The 20,151-nt window shown below is 44.7% G+C and overlaps 1 protein-coding gene and 1 long non-coding RNA gene across 6 annotated transcripts in view; one reads left to right on the forward strand and one right to left on the reverse strand.

Annotated features, from left to right (window-relative positions):
* Positions 1-20,151, reverse strand: part of LOC148110218 (uncharacterized) — a 34,538-nt gene that overhangs the window by 13,476 nt on the left and 911 nt on the right. The gene's annotated exons all lie outside the window — the stretch shown is intronic.
* ST6GAL1 (ST6 beta-galactoside alpha-2,6-sialyltransferase 1) overlaps positions 19,147-20,151 on the forward strand; it is a 116,876-nt gene continuing 115,871 nt past the window's right edge. For 4 of the 5 annotated variants that reach the window (XM_087861483.1, XM_045811223.2, XM_045811229.2 and 1 more), the window contains exon 1: positions 19,568-19,830. The gene's annotated coding sequence lies outside the window, so the exon portion shown is untranslated. Of the gene's footprint in view, positions 19,287-19,567; positions 19,831-20,151 lie in introns of those variants that run through there. The other variant, XM_045811225.2, reaches the window with a different exon arrangement.

Consider the following 20,151-nt stretch of genomic DNA (forward strand, 5'->3'; position numbering starts at 1 on the left):
CTCTTGATTTTGGCTCAGGTCATGATTGCAGGATTTGAGATAGACACCCCCCCACCCCCCCACCCCTGCCAGCCATATCAGTCTCTGCATTGGGCAGGGAACCTGCTTAAGATTCTCTCTCTCCCTTCCCCTCTGTCTCTCTCCCACCCCCTGCTCACACAAACATGCTCTCTCTCTCTCTCAAAAATAAAAACATTTATTTTCCTTGACTTCACTGAGCATATTTTTTTTAATTTAAATTCAATTAATTAACATAATGTATTATTAGTTTCAGAGATAGAGGTCAGTGATTCATCAGTCTTATATAATACCCAGTGCTCATTACATCACGTGCCCTCCTTAATGTCCATTACCCAGTTACCCCATCTCCCCATGCTTCTCCCCTCCAGCAGCCCTCAGTTTGTTTCCTATGATTAAAAATCTTTTATGCTTTGTCTCCCTCTCTGATGTCATCTTGTTTTGCTTTTTCCTCTCTTCCCCTGTGATCCTGTGTTTTGTTTCTTAAATTCCACATATCAGTGAGATCATGTGATAATTGTCTTTTTCAGATTGACTTATTTCACTTAGCATAATACCCTCTAGTTCCATCCACGTCATTGCAAATGGCAAGATTTCATTTTTTTGATGGCCGAGTAGTATTCCATTGTATATATACACCACATCTTCTTTATCCATTCATTTGTTGATGGACGTCTGGGCTCTTTCCATAGTTTGGCTAGAGTGGACATTCCTGCATTGGGGTTCAGGTACCCCTTTGGATCACTACATTTGTATCTTTGCGGTAAATACATGGTAATGCAATTGCTGGGTCGTAGGGTAGCTCTATTTTCAACTTTTTGAGGACCCTCCATACTGTTTGCCAGATTGGCTGCACCAGCTTGCATTCCCACCAACAGTGTGAGAGGGTTCCCCTTTCTCCACATCCTCGCCAACATCTGTCGTTTCCTGACTTGTTAATTTTAGCCATTGACTGGTGTGAGGTGGTATCCCATTGTGGTTTTGATTTGTATTTCCCTGATGCCAAGTGATGTGGAGCATTTTTTCAGTTGTCTGTTGGCCATTTGGATGTCGTCTTTGGAGAGAAATGTCTATTCATGTCTTCTGCCCATTTCTTGATTGGATTATTTGTTTTTTGGGTATTGAGTTTGATAAGTTCTTTATAGATTTTGAATACTAGCCCTTTATCTGATAAGACATTTGCAAGTATCTTCTCTCATTCTGTCAGTTGTCTTTTGTTTTATCAACTCTTTCCTTTGCTGTGCAAAAACTTTTTATCTTGATGAAGTCCCACTAGTTCATTTTTGCCTTTGTTTTCCTTGCCTTTGGAGACGTGTCTAGCAAGAAGTTTCTGTGGCCAAGGTCACAGAGGTTGCTGCCTGTGTTCTCCTCTAGGATTTTGATGGATTTGTCTCACATTTAGGTCTTTCATCCATTTTGAGTCTATTTCTGTGTATGGTGTAAGGAAACGGTCCAGTTTCATTCTTCTGCATGTGGCTGTCCAATTTTCCCAACACCATTTGTTGGAAAGACTATCCTTTTTCCATTGGATATTCTTCCCTGCTTTGTTGAAGATTAGTTGACCATAGAGTTGAGGGTCCATTTCTGGGCTCTCTATTCTGTTCCATTGATTTATGAGTCTGTTTTTATATCAGTACCATACTGTCTTGATGATTACAGTTTTGTAATAGAGCTTGAAGTCTGGAATTGTGATGCCACCAGCTTTGGTTTTCTTTTTCAACATTCCTTTGGATGTTTGGGGTCTTTTCTGGTTCCATACAAATTGTAGGATTATTTGTTCCAGCTGTGTGAAAAAAGTTGATGGTATTTTGGTAGGGATTGCATTGAATATATAGATTGCTCTAGGTAGCATAGACATTTTAATAATATTTGTTCTTCCAATCCATGAGAATGGAACATTTTTCCATTTCTTTGTGTCTTCCTTAATTCCTTTCATGAGTGTTCTATAATTTTCTGAGTACAGATCCTTTGTCTCTTTGGTTGGGTTAATTCCTAGGTATCTTATGGTTTTTGGTGCAATTGTAAATGGGATCAACTTCTTAATTTCTCTTTATTCTGTCTCATTGTTAATGTATAGAAGTGCAACTGATTTCGGGACATTCACTTTGCTGAATTCCTCTATGAGTTCTAGCAATTTTGGGGTGGAGTCTTTTGGGTTTACCACATAGAGTATCATGTCATCTGTGAAGAGTGAGGGTTTGACTTCTGTGCTGATTGGATGCCTTTTATTTCTTTTTGTTTTCTGATTGCTGAGGCTAGGACTTCTAGTACTAATTTGAATAACGGTGGTGCTAGTGGACATCCCTCCCATGTTCCTGACCTCAGGGGAAAAGCTCTCACGTTTCCACATTGAGAATGATATTTGCTGTGGGCTTTTCATATATTGTTTTGATGATATTGAGGTATGTTACCTCTATCCCTACGCTATGAAGAGTTTTAATCAAGAAAGGATACTGTACGTTGTCAAATGCTTTTTCTGCATCTATTGAGAGGATCATATGGTTCTTGTCTTTTCTTTTTATTAATGTAGTGTATCACATTGATGGATTTGCGGATGTTGAACTACCCTTGCAACCCAGGAATAAATCCCACTTGGTTGTGGTAAATGATCCTTTTAATGTACTGTTGGATCCTATTGGTTAGTATCTTGGTGAGAATTTTAACATCCATGTTCATCAGGAATGTTGGTCTGTAACTCCCCTTCTTGATGGGGTCTTTGTGTGGTTTCAGGATCAAGGTAATGCTGACCTCATAGAAAGAGTTTGGAAGTTTTCTTTCCATTTCTATTTTTTGAAACAGCTTCAGTAGAATAAATATTAATTCTTCTATTAATGTTTGGTAGAAATCCCCTGGGAAGCCATCTGGCCCTAAGCTCTTGTTTGTTGGGAGATTTTTGATTACTACTTCAGTTTCCTTGCTGATTATTGTTCTGTTCAAGATTTCTATTTCTTCCTGTTTCAGTTTTGGTAGTTTATACATCTCTAAGAATGCATCCATTTCTTCCACATTGACTAATTTGTTGGCATATAGTAGCTCATAATATGTTCTTATAGTTGTTTGTATTTCTTTGGTGTTGGTTGTGATCTCTCTTCTTTCATTCATGATTTTATTTATTTGGGTCCTTCCTCTTTTCTTTTTGGTGAGTCTGTCCAGGGGTTTATCAATCTTATTAATTCTTTCAAAGAACCAACTCCTAGTTTCGTTGATCTGTTCTACTGTTCTTTTGTTTCTATTTCATTGATTTCTGCTCTAATCTTTATTAATTTTCTTCTCCTGCTGGGTTTAGGCTTTATTTGCTGTTCTTTCTCCAGCTCCTTTAGATGTAAGGTTAGGTTATGTATTTGAAACCTTTCTTGTTTCTTGAGAAAGGCTTATATTGCTATATACTTTCCTTTTATGACTGCCTTTGCTGCATCCCAAAGGTTTTGAAGAGTTGTGTTTTCATTTTCCTTTGTTTCCATGAGTTTTTTGATTCTCCTTTAATTTCCTGGTACCCATTCTTTAGTAGGATGCTCTTTAGCCTCCATGTATTGGAGTTCTTTCCAAATTTCCTCTTGTGATTGAGTTTCAATTTCAAAGCATTGTGGTCTGAAAATACTCAGGGAATGATCCCAATCTTTTGGTACTGGTTGAGACCTGATTTGTGACCCAGTATGCAATCTATTCTGGAGAATGTTCCACGTGCACTTGAGAAGAATGTGTATTCTGTTGCTTTAGGATGGAATGCTCTAAATATATCTGTGAAGTGCATCTGGTACAGTGTGTCATTCAAAGCCCATATTCCTTTGTTGATCTTCTGCTTAGATAATCTGTCCATTGCAGTGAGTGAGGTGTTAAAGTCCCCTACTATTATTGTATTATTATCGATGTGTTTCTTTACTTTTGTTATTAATTGGTTTACACAATTGGCTGCTCCCATGTTAGGGGCATAAATATTTACAATTGTTAGATCTTCTTGTTAGACCCTTTAATTATGGTATAGTGTCCTTTCTCATCTTTTATTACAGTCTTTGGTTTAAAATCTAATTTGTCTGATATAAGGATTGCTACCACAGCTTTCTTTTGATGTCCATTAGCATGATAAATGGTTTTCCACCCCCTCACTTTAAATCTGGAGGTGTCTTTGGGTCTAAAATGAGTCTCTTGCAGACAGCACATCGATGGGTCTTGCTTTTTCATGCAATGATACACTGTGTCTTTTGACTGGGGCATTTGGCCATTTACATTCAGTGTAACTATTCAAAGATGTGAATTTAGTTCTGTTGTATTACCTGTAAAGTCACTATTTCTGTATATTGTCTCTGTTCCTTTCTGCTCTGTTACTTTTGGGCTTGCTCTTTGCTTAAAGGATCCCCTTTAATATTTTTTGCAGGGCTGGTTTAATGATTACAAATTCTTTTAGTTTCTGTTTGTCCTGGGAGCTTTCTATCTTTCCTTCTATTCTGATTGACATCTTTGCTGGATAAAGTATTCTTGGCTGCGTATTTTTCTCATTTAGCAACCTGAATATATCATGCCAGTCCTTTCTGGTCTGCCAGGTCTCTGTGATAGGTCTGCTGCCAATCTGATGTTTCTACCCTTGTAGGTTATGGACCTCTTGTCCCACGCGCTGCTTCCAGGATTTTCTCTTTGACTCTGAGATTTGCAAGTTTCACTATGTATGTTGAGGTGTTGACCTATTTTTATTGATTTTGAAGGAGGTTCTCTGTGCCTCCTCGACTTGGATGCCTGTTTTCTTCCCCAGATTAGGGAAGTTCTCCACTATAATTTGCTCCAATATACCTTCTGCCCCCCCCTTCTTCTGGGATCTCAATTATTCTAATATCGTTTCACTTTATGGTATCACTTATCTCTTGAATTCTCCCATTGTGATCCAGTAGTTGTTTATCTCTCTTTTTCTCAGCTTCTTTATTCTCCATCATTTTGTCTTCTATATCACTAATTCTCTCTTCTGCCTCATTTATCCAAGAAGTTAGAGCCTCCATTTTTGATTAAATCTCATTAATAGCCTTTTTTATTTCATATTGATTAGATTTTGGTTCTTTTATTTCTCCAGAAAGGGATTGTTTTGCGTCTTCTATGCTTTTTTTGAGCCCAGCTGGTATCTTTATAATCATTATTCTGAACTCTAGTTCTGACATCTTACTTATACCCATACCAAGTAGGTCCCTGGCAGTCAGTACTGCCTCTTGTTCTCTTTTTTTTTTTTATGATTTTTTATTATATTATGTTAGTCACCATACAGTACATCCCCGGTTTCCGATGTAAGGCTCAATGATCTTTTTCTCTTTTTTGAGGTGTTTTTCTGTCTTGTCATTCTTGCAGAAAGTGGTTGCTTTTCTACTTGTAGAGTGTTACAGCTGTTCTTTTCTTAGATATCCAGTTAAGTTTGCAGATGTTCAGAATGATTTGATAGCTATCTAGCAGAGTTCCTGGGACCAGACAAAACTAAGGTCTCTTATCTCTCTGCCATCTTGGACTCTCTCCCACTGAGCATAATTGTAATAGCTGCTTGACAATCCTTATCTAATTGCAACATCTGGATCATATTGGGGTTGGTGTCAGTTGATTGTCTTTTCTTTTCAGCCTGAATTATATTCCCTGGTTCTTTGAATGTTGACTCATTTTGAATTCTATCTTAGGCATTAGGAATTTGATGTTATGGAGATTCTATGTCTTATCGTAGTCTTCTGAGAGAGTTGATGTTTTGGTTTAGGAAGCAAATAAACTTAGGTGGATCCAAACTGCAAAGCTGCCCTTTGGGGTGCAACTCAATTCAGCTCATCTCCCCTGTCTTTGGCTTGGTTACACTGAGTCTGCTTAATGCTTGAGTGGTTTGGGATCTGTCAGAAACTTGGTCAGGGTTTACACACAGAATTTGGGGCTCTCTCTCTTTGGATCGTTCCTTTCCCATATTTCCCCTTTCTTCTTGCTTTCCAGCATATTCTATCTTCTGGTTCTTTAGGACAGAAGGACTGTGAACTTTTTAAAATTTAGGTTTTAGCCACCCCACATGGTGCTGACTCCAGCCTATTTGCAGGTGGAAAACTACAAAAATAGGTAGTTCACTCCTCGCCATGACACTCTTCTAAGATTTGATTCCCCTTCAGATTCTGTTTGCTTCTGTTTATTCTCTTGTCCCTTCAGGTTGTTGTTATTCATATTTCATCCAGAGTGTACAGGTGTTATCTGTGGGAGAGCATGGTCTGGTGGGTGCTTATTAGTAGAAATTACTGATAATTTCTTTTGCTGTTTTATGGTTTTTACTTTTGCTGTTTATTGTGTTAAATGTTGGGAGAGAGAGGTGTTCTAATTTAGAGTTACTTTTCCGCCTTTACCCAGAAGTGCTTCTGTGCAAGTGTCTTATTATTCCTGAGCCTCAGCTCTGTAATCTGTAAAATGGGGGGAACAGTCCCTTTTGTATGGAGTTGTTATAAGGGTTAAATGGGATAGCACAGGTGAAGCTTTTCAGCACAGTGCTTGGCAGTTAATAAGATTATTGCCATTACCTTTGGTGGCAGTATCTCATCCCTAACGTAGTCCCTGGTATATGAAAGAGGTGAAAAATGATCTTTGAGTAAATGAATTAGACTCATGGAAATGGAAGAGGAAGAGAATGGATATAAGAAGTGGTGGGACTGGGGTGCCTGGGTGGCTCAGTCGTTAAGCGTCTGCCTTCGGCTCAGGGCATGATCCCGACGTTCTGGGATCGAGCCCCCATTGGGCTCCTCTGTTGGGAGCCTGCTTCTTCCTCTCCCACTCCCCCTGCTTGTGTTCCCTCTCTCGCTGGCTGTCTCTCTCTCTCTGTCAAATAAATAAATAAAATCTTAAAAAAAAAAAAAAGAAGAAGAAGTGGTGGGATTGTAGGGAAGCTGAGGAGCAACTTCAAGATGAGCCTTTTCCCCTCGGACATGGGCACGCAGCAGACACGCAGGCCTGAGGCCAGGTAGCTCTTCCCTCTGGCCAGGCTTCTCTTTCACAAGGTGTTCTAACTCATGGGTGATTCATTATGCAAGCTGCAGCATGAGGCCAAGCCTTCAGAAGTAGGTGAAGAGGCTCCACATCCCCACTTTGCGTACTTTCCAGGAGGCACAGGGGGACTTTTTGGGATTCTGGAGCCTGAGGGGGGACCCCCCGCCCCCGTCCGATTTGTGAGCACTGGAGGAAATGGCTGGAAGTTGCATTTGTGTGGAACAGTATCGGAGACAAAATGAAGAGACCTGGGGATGGGGGAGGCCGCTCGTTGTCCAGACATGACAAGCCTGTTAACACCCTGACTTTAGGGAGGAATAATTCTCCACACGGGAGGGCCGAAGCGCCAACCCTCAGCAGGCAGTTACATGTTTCAAAATCCTAATGGTGTTTTCCAGGACAAAGGGGTTGGTTGGGGTGCTCGGGCACGAGAAGTGGCCATGTTTCCCCTCGGCATCTGGGGGGCCGCTCTGACAGGATGGCAGTGTGAACAAGGCCCTGGGCCTGGGACTCTTGTTCACCCGAGAAAAATATAAGACTTCAAAAAATATTATTAATTGAACTGGACAGGTAAAAATGGTTAAAATGGCAAATTTTATATTTTACCGCAACTAAAAACAAACACAATTATTAAAATAATACATATCCATTGTAGAATGTTTGTAAAACTAAGAAAGATTTAAAGAAACAAAATTATCCATATCCCTTCTTTCTAACACTTTGATAATTTCGTTTCTTTCTTTTTATAGGCAAATGGTGTTTTTACTTAGTTGAGATTATTCTATGAATAATGTGTGGTGGGTTTTTTTGACTCTTACAATCTGAACATATTTGTTATTCACTATTGTTTGAAAATATCATTTTAATGGATTAAAAGTAATTTATTTTATAGATTTATCAAATTGTTTTTGATTTCCTCAGTGGCTATTTAGGCTGTTTCCAGTATTTTACAAAAAAAAAAAAAAATTAACACTTTAATAAACATCTTTAGATGTTAAGTCTTTGTCTAAGAGATCTTCTGAAAGTGTAAACATTTTTCTTTTCTTTCTGTTTCATCCTGCTCAGATCCTACACTTTCTTAAATGCCTGGCTCAGGTCTGGCCTCTGCTAGGACACCTTCCCTGAGCACTTCAGCCTGCAAAAATCCCTTCCTTCTCTGACTCCAACTGCATTCATTCACTTCATTCCATCATTCATTCATTTATTCATCAACTATCATTTGATGGCATATCAAGTATGCACACATATATGTATATATATATACTCATCAAATACTAATTTCTTCTGTAATAATGTGATTGTTTAGAATACTAATTATGGTTAATGTCCTTTGAGTATTTACCCTGTGCTGGCACTTTTTAAATACTTTACATGGGTTATCTCATTTCATCTTTATAATACTATGCATGCTTTACTATGGGAAAATTGAAGCACAGAGAGATTAAGTCACTTGCCCAAGATTGCTCAGCTATTCCTTGAGTGACCTGGGATTCAATTCTAGCCCCTGTGGCTCCAGAGTCCATTAACTGCATTAACAATATACGTGCTGCCTCAGTGGAACTATTCTAAGGACGGGGGATGGAACAGTGAACGGAACAAGTATACTTCGTGTACCATGGAGTTTGCCCCACTTAGCTCTGGATCATGAAAGTCTTGAGGTGTCCCGTCATGGCTGTGCCTTTTGCTTCCCCATCCTGTGAACTCCTGCAGGGCTGGGGCCCTGGCTCCCGCTGCCTTGCACCCCTGGGAGCTAGTGTGCAAGGAGTACTCAGTAATGCCTTTAAACTGATGGGCAGAGGGGTGAAAGAAATCTGGTTTTGCCTGGGCAACACAGGAGAGGTTTCGCTATCACTCTGCTGCTTGTTTCCTCATGAGGGAAATGAGATAATCTTTGACATTCTACGAATGTAGTAAAATCTCCAGTAACACCTTCGGTTTTTCTCACAGAGGGATGAGTAGCCGCTACTACGAGACCTTCCTGTGGCCTCCAGATCTCTGATTCAGTCCAAGGCCTGTCATTTTAAGGTTAAATGTGAGAACGTTGTCTCCATGTTGCTTCTTTTTCAAAATGGCAGATATGAGCAGCAATCGTTTAGAAGCTGAAAAGCGGTGCTAATTTTCTCATGGACAAATCTGTTCAGGCTGCTATAACTAAACTACGAGAGGCTGGGTGGCTTACAAAGAACAGAAGTGTATTTGTTGCAGTTTTAGAGGCCAAGCAGTCCACAGCTAAGGCACCGGCAGCCTCAGTGTCTAGCAAGGGTTAGCTTCCTGGTTGACAGATGGTCATCTTTTTTGCTGTGTCCTCATGCGGTGGAAGGGCAAGGGAGCTTTCTCAGGCAGCTTTCACAAGGGCACGAATCCCATTTGTGAGGGCTTCGGCCTCATGACCTCATGACCACCCAAAGGCCCACCTCCTACCATCACCTGGGGCGTTAGGTTTTCAACATGTGAATTTTGGAGGGACACAAACAGGTAATTGAAGTTACAATGTTTAATTTTTAATGGGATTTGGAGAGAAGGAAGAGAAGAAGGAGGCATTTTAGGCAAGACCAAAAGCATTTATCTTTTTTTCTGAATTGGCCCCAGGGAAGTTAGTTGTTTGCCTCCTTTTGATTGGGGGTCACATCTCACAATCGCAATAGCTGTCATCTCTTGAGTACCTATTTGATGCTCATAATAGCATTATTGCTGATCTTTACCGTGATCTTTCAAACCTTATAGTGTTCCCACTTCATGGGCTCAGAGGGGTTAAGGGTCTTTCCCGAAGCCACCTGGCTAGTAAAAAGCATTGCAGGGGTCACACTCCATTTTGCTTGACCCCAAAGCCCGCTGAAATGCCACTACCACACAGACAGCTCCTGTCTCATGAGTTATTTAGGGAACGAGCTGTGGCACTAGCCTGCTGTAGAGGCACGGCCTTTCTGGAATTTTTTTTAAAGACCTTGGAGAGGCTCAGAGAGGAAAATGTCAGCTAAGAGGAGCAGGTCTGTTTCTTGGCCATGGGTGAAACCAGGAGGGACCCCCCGCTTCCATACCTCTATGATTCTGGGTTCACATCTGGGGGATGGCTTAGAAGAAGATTCTGTACTGAATCAATTCACATCTCTGAATCTGTTAAAGGAAATTTTGTCCTGATTTGTGGATTGATTAATATAAAACAGTGTTTCTATGAAATATCTAATGCATATTTATTTGAAAGTATATAAAAAAACCCAACCTCATTTAGTTTTATATTTCATGAATGAAAAAAAAAAAAAAAAAACGGCCCTGGGAAATTCTACAAGTGTTTCTAAGACTTTAGAGAAGGAAGAAATGGTTTTGGACTCCAGGCTTCCTGCAGCAGCTCAGGGTTGAATTAGACTTTAGTGGAGGGGTTGTGTTCATGCAGTCAGAGCGAGACGAAGAGGACATTTCAGAGAACTGAAAAGGTATAAGCGAGCGCTAGCGGCAGAGATAATGGGGAGGTGAGTCAGGCCAACCTCACATCACTTTGCCTCCAAGGAAAAACTGATGATGAGCACGGTGGTTAAAGAGTGGCTTTGAAGTCATGCACACGTTGGTTCAATCCCCGGCTCTGCCAGTTACAAGACACGTGGCCTTTGGCCAATTATTCAAACCCTTTAAGCCTTAGCTATCTCCTTTGTAACTGCTCGTAATGACGCACGCGCACGGGTCTTTGTGAGGATTAACGATGGCGTGGTTCCATTGGCGGCTCAGTAATTTGAGGAAGTCATTATTATCTCTCAGATCATCCTGGAATATCCAGATCCTAATCTTAGCACGCTCTGTTTCACCTCAGTAATCAATAACTGAGAATTATTATTTCTTCCAGCTCACGAGATCTCCGAAGCAGGGAGGCCACCTCACCCTCTGCGCCAAAAACGCTGAGGTGAAGGAAATGTACTATCGGGGGTCTAGCCTCACACAAATGATGAGTGACTTCCGTCTTCCCAGCAGAAACAATAACATTCCACCAGGCTTCTGGCCATTCTCTACCATGCCATTAATCGCTTTCTTAGCCCTTTGAAGAGACAGGCTGAAAACCCAGCCTAATGATCCCTGACCACTCTGAAGAGTTGGAAAATAATGAGCAGGGCCTGATTCCTCTCAGGGGTCTCATTATGGGGGGCTGGCCCACAGCAGTTTCTGCTTTTTAAGCCTCTGGTTCTCTCTATACTTTCCGGGCTGCCCTGTGGCCCCTTATTAGCATCTATAACAGAGTCAGAAGATGTAGGCTCTAGTCCAAACTTTGCCACTTATTAGCTAGGTAATCTTTGCCAGGCCATTTGAGTTTCTAGGCCTCAGCTGATTTATCTGCAAAATAGAGATCAGTTGAAAGATGTACAGCAGAGCACCTTGGGAGTCCTCTAAGTGAGGAACACATTTTAAAGGGGGTAGATTAAAATCAAGTGTGTGCTCTGTGGCCCTTTCTTCTTAACCCAACCTGGGATGAGGCCCAGAGTCTACAAACAAAAATCTCTCCTGTACAGTTAGTTCCCTCTGAATGTGGACTTAGGAACTTTGCATCTATTTGGGGCAAGGAAATGAGTTTCTTACTCTCTGTCCTTTCTGTGAGCTTGAGGAAGTCCTCATAGAGGAACTGCATAGAGAGGTATGATAAATGGTATCCCTTGCTCCCTGCAATTACAGCTCATGTGATAGGACCCCAAGCCGATCTGATACAATAATACAATGGTATCTATTTAATACAAGTGCCTGTACTCCCCCTCCTTCAAACCCTCAGGAACGCACACAAATCTTCGGCCTAAGGGGGCCTGCCCTGGTGTCCCTGACTTTTGGATGGAGTCATTCTGAGGCCTTCAGGTCATGACTCTGCAGTGCTCTGAGCCATTGGAGTTGAGCGATACAGGCTCTTATTCTCATTTTAGACCACCTGCTTGCTAATTGAACTTGACAGTTGAGTACGTTATCAGCGAAGGAAGACTGTAATGGATGATGTGGCATTGTTCAGGGGCTATTTCCTGCACTGAGCCTTATCAGTGCCCCTCAAACGCCTATCTGATTTTGCACACGCTTAGACCTTAGCAGAGCTCCTTATGGATTAATTCAAATCGCCAGTGCCCACACCAACTCCTGGCAGGGTCACGTTGTAGCTGTACACTCAGGTTTCTCCTGGGAAGTACCAAAGTTTTTGTGTTGTACCCGACACAAGGAGGGTCTAGAAAGCTCATGCTGCTTTCCAGGAGACATTTGACCTTAGGAGCTGTGCCAGTGATGGAGAAATGTGGCCCTTTCCATAGGCTATTGTCCAGCGGTTGGTGGTGCATTAACTATTGGTGATGATTGTCAACAAGAACGTGGCTGAGGCTGTGGCCATGTCTGAGCCATCCAAAGCTCACAGTCCCTTGGCAGAAGGTCCCTCACTCGGGGTGCTATTGAGAGAGAGGGCTCCCGTGGTCATGGAGCACCATGGTGCTTAGGCACGGTTGGTGGCTTTTTATCCTGTTCCTTTGGGACAAGTTAGAAAGAAAGAGCCTTAGGTGAAACCTTGTCGACTCATCTGTCAACCCTGCCCATCATCAGCACTGCCTGGGGACCATGTTAACAATGACAGATACCCAAGTTCTGACCCCCGAACCGCTGAAATGTTGGGGGGAGAAGAGAATTTATTATTTTACATGATTTCTGCATGTGATTTCAAAGGTCTACTCGGTTGAGAAACTACTAATTTAGTCCAACTGCCCTCATTTCAGAGTAGCAAAGGGGAAGTCCCTGATCTGATTTCTGCAGTCTGAATCGTGAATGTTGGGGGTAGAATTCAGGCCTGCTGACTCAGAGATTGGGGCACTCTGTGTGGTGTAGCTTCTCTCATGAAATGCCAGTTCTCTTTGGGGAGAAGCTGGTGAAGGACGATAATCAATGGCGTGATCCTTTGAATGTCTAAACCACCCGAATTCAACCCTGGCTATTGGCTTGCTGTCATTAATCAAATGCCTGGGTTAAGAATCCAGCTTCACCGCTTACTCCTGGTGTGACCCTGGTTAAGTCACTCATTTCTTTGTTTCCTCCTCTCTAAAATATGAATGATAAAGTTGATTGTCTCTCCCTAACAGGGTTGCTGCAAGTGTGCCATGATGGAATGTTTAGAAAGTACTTAACGTAGTACCTGGCACTTGGCAAGTGCTCAGTAAATATCAGCTATTCGTTTTTTGAGTCTCTGCCATGTACCAGACATTAGACTAAGGGCTTCATGAATGCCATCTCTAGTGTCACAACACTTCTGAGAAACAGGCATTTTTTCTTTTTTAAGATTTTATTTATTTGAGAGGGAGAGAGAGAGTGAGCGAGAGAGAGAGAGAGAGCAGGAGCAGGGTGAGAGGTAGAAGAAGCAGGCTCCCCACTGAGCAGGGAGCCCAATGTGGGGCTCGTTCCCAAGACTCCGGGATCATGACCTGAGCCAAAGGCAGATGCTTAATGGACTGAGCCACCCAAGCACCCCAAGAAACAGACATTCTTGATCAAGCCTTCTCAAAGAGGGTGTGAAGGGAGGACTGGCCGAGTTCGTACTCTCTGCTGTATTGTCATTTGAAATGAGGCGTTCTCTAATTCCTGCACACGTAGGTGATAATGCAGAACTATGTCACGGTGGAAATTTACTCCTGGACATAACAGCTGTGACAGTTTCGTAACTGACCAAAGGTCCTGGAGAGTCGGGCCTGTCTCTTGCTCGTCTCGCTGTCCCCTGTTCATCTCGGTGTTTCCTGACCTGGCCTAGACCCTTTCTGGCCCACAGAGCTCAACAGATGTTTGCCACGTACAATTAAATGTCATCTCTTCAAATTGATTGGATGTCTCCTTCCAAGGTGAGTTTTTCTCCTGGGTCGTTTATCCAGAATTTCTTAATTCTTAATGCCTTATCTTGGCACTCAAATGTTTTCACAGCAGAGTCTCAATCTACCTTTCCTCCCCTGATGCATGCAGTCAACGGTTTATAGGGCTATTTATAATCGTGGGAGAATTGGAAGCAATGTTAATGTCCAGCTGCCGGAGAATAGTTGAATAATTTATGGTGCAAGCACATAACCGTATATTGCTAATAGCAACTCCTTAGTGCTTACCATGACATCTACTATTCTAAGCACTTTTCATGTAATTAACTCATTTCATCTTTAGAACCACTTTGTGAGGTAGATACTACTATCCTCGTTTTATAGGTTAGGAGATGGAGCCAGAGAGGTTCATTAACTGGTCCAAGGTCACGCAACTAGGATGTGGCAGAATCAGGATTCAAACCCAGGCAGCCTGACTCCAGAGTCAGTAAGTACTCTTAGTCCCTAAACTGTCTCTTTTCCAACCAACAAATGGTGCAAATACACCAATAACAACTTGACTCAGAATGCTTGCCTTGCATCTAATAAGGGCTGAGGTGAATGAATAAATTTATTATGACATACATACAGGCAATGCTTATGTTATACTCTCCACGGGGGAAAAACCTGGATATCAATGATATAGATTATGATCTCAACTATGGAAAGCTGTAGAAAAATATATAGCAAATAAGCAGAAGAAAATAGGCCAAAAGGTTAATTCTGCCTGTGGCTGATGGGCTGACAATATTTCCCCCTTGCTTCTTTTTTTTTGTTGTTAAAAGATTTTATTTATTTATTTGACAGAGAGAGACAGCCATCAAGAGAGGGAACACAAGCAGGGGGAGTGGGAGAGGAAGAAGCAGGCTTCCCACTGAACGGTAGGGAGCCTGATGTGGGGCTCGATCCCAGGACCCTGGGATCATGACCTGAGCTGAAGGCAGACACTTAACGGCTGAGCCACCCAGGTACCCCATACCCCTTGCTTCTTTAGACCTCTCTGACTTTTCTAAATTTCCGAAAGCAAACTTGATCTGTAAAATTAGAACAACTATTAACAATAGCTTTTTAAAAACATGAGGCCCTACAGAGGCAGGTTTGGGAGACATCACGAACAGGCATCAGATACTGATTCTCTTCCCCTCAAAACTTTTTTTTTTTTTTTAAGATTTTATTTATTTATTTGACAGAGATAGAGAGAGCCAGCGAGAGAGGGAACACAAGCAGGGGGAGTGGGAGAGGAAGAAGCAGGCTCATAGCGGAGGAGCCTGATGTGGGGCTCGATCCCAGAACGCCGGGATCACGCCCTGAGCCGAAGGCAGATGCTTAACCGCTGTGCCACCCAGGCGCCCCAACATTTGTTAATTTCAGAGAGTTTCACTGCCCCTCACACTCTCTTGCACACAGACTGACCCTTACTGTAGGTCTTCTGAGGGTCATTCTCAGGTAATAAATACACAGGAGGCAGCTTCCAATTTGGTGATTCTTTCCTTGAAAGAAGAAAATTTCCTGGAACTTTTTGAGGGCATTTATTACAAGCATCTTTGATTTCTGAGTCCTTTCGCCCCTGCACTTCCTTCCATTGCTAGTGAGTGAGATCTCCTGAGCACAGCTTCTGAGTCCTGCCCTGGGGCCCTAGGGCAGCAGTTTGGGCAGGCAGCAGTGCGTGAAGTGTTACTGACAGTCTGATGTGCCCCTCCAGGCTTTTGCAGCCCTGGGCCACATGTGGTAGGAAGGAAAGAGGACTTGGTTTCAGGGCATCGCTCAACACGCACTGATGGACTTTAGGCAATTCGCTTTACTTCTGAGCCTCAGTTTTCTCATCTGTAAGTGGGGATGATAAGGAGCCATACTCACCTCACAGGCTATTGTGAGTCTGCAAAGGGCTCAAATGGGGTAATGTATATGTAAGCCATTTGTAATGTAGAGATCTATATTCACGTGCATTGTCTTTATTTTTCTTGCAGCTTCCCACTCTTTTTTTCATACCTTTTGGAGTTGCAGAGAGAGGCTAGTTCAAATTAAGGAAAACCTCTAGAGGGAAGGACTTGGGAAGTGGGAGGGAGCTGGAGGAGTATCACGGGAGGGTGAGGGATGCTGAGGAGGCAGGTAGAGAAATGTGAGAAGGTGATGTCAGGAGTCGAACATCAGAGAAAGGGATGTTGTAAGCAGATATTTAGGAAGCCTTGCATCTTGATGTTTGGTGTGACCCCATTTTGTCTCCTTAAGAAACCTGCAGGAAAGACCTCTCTCCCTTTGTCATGGTCTTGGAATGAGATTTGTAGCCATCCCCTTGCCTCCTGTACATTAATTTCATGCTAAGATTGGCCTTAAGGCAAGAACAGGAGGAGTCATCTAAGAGGACTTAGGTACACCAGGGTTCTAGAACGATACCCCCTCTGCCAAGTGAGGATTAAACGAGAACAGGCACATAGATTGCCTTGCATACAGGAGGTGTTCAGTACATGGCAACTGTTATTATTATGAACCAAAAGATATTTGGCTCAACCATCAATGATTTGAGAATTGAGACTTGGTTTCTGCTCGTATCTCCTAGGACAGGGCTGAACACTGAGGTTGATTGGGCGAAGCGCAGTCCAACGACACCTGTGCCCACAGGATACATCCATTTCTCTGACCACACCTACTCATACTATGCCCATATCACACTCTGAGGTCTTGGTGCTGTACTGCTTGCTGTACTAGGAACGGTCGGGCTAGCCACTTCCCGGTCCTGTGGCTGTGGTCCTCCCCGAGGCCTGTCTCTGGTGTCCAGCCTCTGCCTGTCTCTGGTGTCCAGCCTCTGCCCCCTAGTGTTGTTCTCCTAGAGATGCTGTGACTCTACTTCTATTTTCTGCTTTGGGCTCCATAGACTTAGCTGTGTATAGGTATCTTTATCTTTGAGGCTGAGAGCACCGAGGCCCAGGGTAGGGGGTACAGACCGACCACAGGGTGGTTCCTTTAGCCCTGAGCCCACCCTTATATTGGACAATGGGTGCTGAAGGGGTGCAGAGAAGAACCTCGGGGGCTGTCAAAGATTCTATGTGAGCAGGTAGAGTGGGATAAGGAAGAAGGGTTTGGGAGGATATTTTCAACCCTTTGTGCTTTCTTTATTCCTTGCAAGACTGTGTAATAGCACCACCTCCAATTCAAGAGTGCTATGAAAATACTGTGAGTGGATTGTTGCAAATGAACATTATAAAGTAGGGCATTATTTGTATTAGTCGGGAAAGTGCCTAAAAGGATGACCAAGAAAGGCATTACCTAAAATATAATTCATGAGCGGAGACTGAGTTCATGGGGGGGGGGGTGGGGAGCTGGAGATAGTGTCCAGAGCGAAATTAGGTATCTGTACTTCAACGAAAAAGAGCCTGTCAAGGCAGGGGCCCCAGAGAGAATACATGGGAAAGCCTCCTGGGCAGGCTGGGGAGGACAGGACCACCCACTTCCTGCCTCTCACTTACAGGTCAGAAGGCCCCAGCTGCAACCCTGAGGGAGTAGCCCCCAAAGGGAATGGCTCCACAGCTGCTCCCACCCTGGACATCTTGCAGGGGCATCTTCCCTACCTGCCCACTCATCTGCCTCATAGCCCCAGAAACTTCTTGGCCGTTTCATGTCATCTCCGGTCATCGGGGTCCTGAGGAAATTCAAAGTCAGCCTCTTCCTTTGTTTTCTCCATAATTCGGCTGTAGTTCTCCTTGTAAAGACTGCTATGGAGCGGGACTGGAGAACCTTCTAGAAAAGCCTCTCCTCTGTTTCTTGTTCTTTATTTATTTATTTATTTATTTATTTATTTATTTATTTATTTATTTTTAGTAATCTCTATACTTGTGGGGCTCGAACTCATTACCCCAGATCAAGAGTCGCATGCTCTTTTGACTGAGCCAGCCAGCTACCCCCTTGTTGTTGGTTCTTAAGTAGTGTTGACACAAAAGTGATACTGAGGGAGGAAATGATTAAGGCTTTCCATTAATGTGGAAGAGGGTTCAAATTCTAGCTCTTCCATTTTCCTTGGTGACTTCAATTTTCTCATCCATACAATGGGGCTAAGGCCATCACATATCTTATGACAAGGAGAGACAATATAATAAGGCGAAACGCCTTTGCTCCCCAAATGGTAGGTTTTATTTGCATGTCTTTTCTTCATTCCTGCTGTCATTGCCTCAGCTCCTGTTATATCTCCCCGGACGGCAGTTTGCAAGCTGGTCTCTATGGTCCATGCTCACAGTCCCTGCTCCTGCCATCCATTTTCCAGTAAGCTATCAGGAAAATCAGTATAAAACACCAGGATGCCTGCCATGCCCCTGCATGAGATCTTTTAAGAGTTTCCGATTTTTCGAGACTAAAGCTTGAAATCTTCAATATGGCATCCTCCCAGAAACAGTCTTATGAGTTTGTCTACTTCCACTCGTTCACTCATACATTTTACTGTTACGAACACCTCTACATGCCAGATAGTAAGCTAAAGGCTTCATAGAGCTTGTTTCACATAATCCTGAAAACAACACTGTCATTAATATCTCCACCATACAGAAGAGGAGAGGTTCAAAGAGACTCAGAGAGGTTGAGGAACTCAAACCAACACACAGCTAGTTGGTCACAGAGATTTGAATTCGCTCTGCTTGGCACCTCATCCCACTGGAGCTCTCTGCACTGAGCAGTAATGCTTCCTCAGCTCCTGGGAAGGGCAGGCAGCATAGCAGGAGGGGTCCAGGATCTGGGAAGGGAGGAAGCAATATTTGGAAGAAGGGTGATGGAGTTGAGATGAGGATGTGAGCTCCTTTTTCTCAAGTGGGTGGTGGCGAGTGGTCACCTCGATTTGGAGAGAGTTCTATGTCTGGGCTTCAAGGACTGGTACTTGCGTCCTCCACATTGTGTCCCCAGAGGACCTAGACTACCTTCCACTCTGCCCTTCCCTCCAAGCACAGAGCCTGGTGCGAAGTGGGTGCTCAAAATACATTCAGGCGATGATTACTGCATTGGTAGTCCCATCCTGTCTATGGGGACCGGAGTGGCAGCCCAAAGCTGCTTCTGGCCTTCCTGTAGGGCGGCTTTCTGTGGTTAGTATACCAATGTGATGCTTGCTCAACCTGCAACCTGCCGTTTCCTCTCGCCTCCCCCTGGAAGCCCCTGATCAGCCTCAGTGAAGGGACGGAATCTCACTCCTTCACCGCCCTACCTGAGGCTTCCGGTCCCCCAGCCTGCAGACAGCTCGGGCCCACACTCCCCTTTTGCATTTGCGGTGTTTGAAAGGCACGTGCCACGCCTGATGCTGGGAGGTTCTGGTCAAACCCCGTGAAAGAGATTTTGTATTTTCATATTCTACATAAGAATAGTTCAGAGAGGCTAAGTGACTTGCTCAGGGTCACGCGGTCAGTCGGTAGCAGAGCCAGGATTTATAGTTCCCCTTGAAAGGCCCGAGAGAGTGTCGGATTCAACCCTCCGGACCTGCGGACCCGGGAGGTGAGCCAGCATTTGGGGATCCCGGCCCAGCCGCGTCGCCCCTCCTCCTGTTCCCCCGTCCGGCCTCCTCAGCAGGAGGCAGGGTCCCAGCATCACGCGTTGCGCTCCCCGGCACCCCTCATCCGGAGGCCCGCTTACTAGAGACCCCCGGAGGGCCACGCCAGGGGGTTTGGGGCACCGTGAAACCGGGGACCCACCCCGTCGGCCCGACAATTTGCATAACGGAGCCCGTCGCTTCCCCCGCCCCTCTGCCGCGCTCTTCTCCCCTCCTTCGCCGTCCCCTCCACCCCTCAGCCCCGGTCCCCCACCCGTCCCCAGCAGACCCTCCCGCCGGGACTTGGCGCTGGGCTCCCAGCGGCCAGGCTCCCCTGCGGCCGCGGGGAGCCGAGTCGGGCGGCACCTGGGGGAGGGGAGTGCAGGGCAGGGCCGGGCCGGGGAAGACGCCTGGGGCACTGCCCGGCGCTAACAAAGGGAGCTGCTGCCGGCCGGCGAGGGCGCGGAGCGGGCGGAGCAGCCGCAGCCTGGGCGGCTGAGCGCGCAGCGAGTGAGTAGGGGTGCGCAGGGCGGCGGCGCGGCCCGGGGTCCGGGCGGAGGCGCGCGAAGGGGCTCGGGAGGGGAGCGGGGCGGCGGGGCCCGGGGCGCGCCGAGCCGGTGCCCTGCGCCGCCTCAGCCGTCTCGCCGGCGGGCCGGCCACCATTTGGGCCGGGGTGTCTGTGTGTCGGTCCCGGCCCGGGGACAGCCCTGGCGTCCCCCGGGCTCCGCGAGCCTGCGTACCCACAACAAACCCACGTGCGCTCGGCCCCCGGGAGCCCCGCTTTCTGCACCGCACCGTCGGGAAGGTGTGGGACGCCTCGCCGACTCCGGC

This window comes from Ursus americanus, chromosome 4 (assembly GCF_024610735.1).
Source record: "Ursus americanus isolate L20-20 chromosome 4, mUrsAme1.1.p, whole genome shotgun sequence".
NCBI classification, from domain to species: Eukaryota; Metazoa; Chordata; class Mammalia; order Carnivora; family Ursidae; genus Ursus; species Ursus americanus.